Source organism: Erinaceus europaeus, chromosome 2, assembly GCF_950295315.1.
Source record: "Erinaceus europaeus chromosome 2, mEriEur2.1, whole genome shotgun sequence".
Lineage (NCBI taxonomy): Eukaryota > Metazoa > Chordata > Mammalia > Eulipotyphla > Erinaceidae > Erinaceus > Erinaceus europaeus.
Window position 1 is genome coordinate 142,785,804 of NC_080163.1, and position 1,267 is coordinate 142,787,070.

At 41.2% G+C, this 1,267-nt stretch overlaps 1 non-coding gene across 1 annotated transcript; it reads right to left on the reverse strand.

Annotated features, from left to right (window-relative positions):
• Positions 1-375: 375 nt before the first annotated feature.
• On the reverse strand, positions 376-482 carry LOC132537167 (U6 spliceosomal RNA). The gene has a single exon (XR_009548630.1). It is a non-coding gene; the product is annotated as a U6 spliceosomal RNA (small nuclear RNA).
• Between the last annotated feature and the right edge of the window lie 785 nt (positions 483-1,267).

The following is a 1,267-nucleotide window of genomic DNA, read 5'->3' on the forward strand; positions in this document are numbered from 1 at the left end:
TTTCAGCCACCACGTTCCAGATGCTAGCATGATGGCAACCAGACTTCCCTGGATAGACAACCCCACCAATGTGTCCTGGAGCTCTGATTCTCTAGAACCCTGCCCCACTAGGGAAAGAGAGAGGCAGGCTGGGAGTATGGATGGACCTGTCAACGACCATGTTCAGGAGGGAAGCAATTACAGAAGCCAGACCTTCCACCTTCTGCATCCCACGATGACCTTGGGCCCATACTCCCAGAGGGTGATGGAACAGGAAAGCTATCAAGGGGTGGGATGGGATACGGAGTTCTGGTGGTGGGAATTGTGTGGAGTTGTACCCCTCTTATCTTATGGTTTTGTCAGTGTTTCTGTTTTATAAATAAAATAAAATAAAATAAAAATATGGAACGCTTCATGAATTTACCTGTCATCATTGTGCAGGGGCCATGCTAATCTTCTCTGTATCATTCAAATTTTAGTATATATGCTGCCGAAGTGAACACAAGAATACCTCATCTTCATTATCACAGTTACTTTGCCATTGTAGTCAAATTATTCAGAGTGATAAAGCAGCCTGTGGGGATGGTGCAGTAGATAAAGAGCTGATCTCTCAAGCATGAAGCCTTAAGTTAAGTCCCTCATTTTGCAACTATCACTATGATACTCTGGTCCTCTCTCACCTCCACTTCCTCTCTCTCATTAATAATCTTAAAAAAGACAAAAAGATGTATGACATATAGAGATCTTCTCCCATTCTGTGAGCAGTCCCTTTCATTGGGTGGTGGTTTCTTTTGCTGGTGGTTTATTTTTGTTTTAGTCTTCCTTGCAGTGGAGTTTCTATCATTGAATATGTGTATAAAATTTAGATGGAAACAGTTCTGCCAATATTTTCCTCTGGTGTTTGATAGTTTCTTGAGGATGTAAACAGAATATTCACAAAAAGAGAGATTCAAAGGCCAACAGACATATGAAAAAATTCTCTATGTCATTATTTTTAGAGAAATGCAAATAAAGACAACAATGAGATACCACTCACTCCAGTGAGAATGTCATACATCAGAAAAAGTTGTAACAATAAATGCCTGGGGCAAAGGAATTCTACTGCATTGCTGATGGGGAGGTTAATTGTCCAACCCCTGTGGAGAACAGTCTGGAGAACTCTCAGCAGGCTAGAAATGGACCTTCCTATAACCCTGCAATTCCTCTCCTCAGGATATATTCTAAGGCACCCAACACACAGATCCAAAAAGATTTGTGTATACTGATGTTCCTCACAGCACAATTTGTA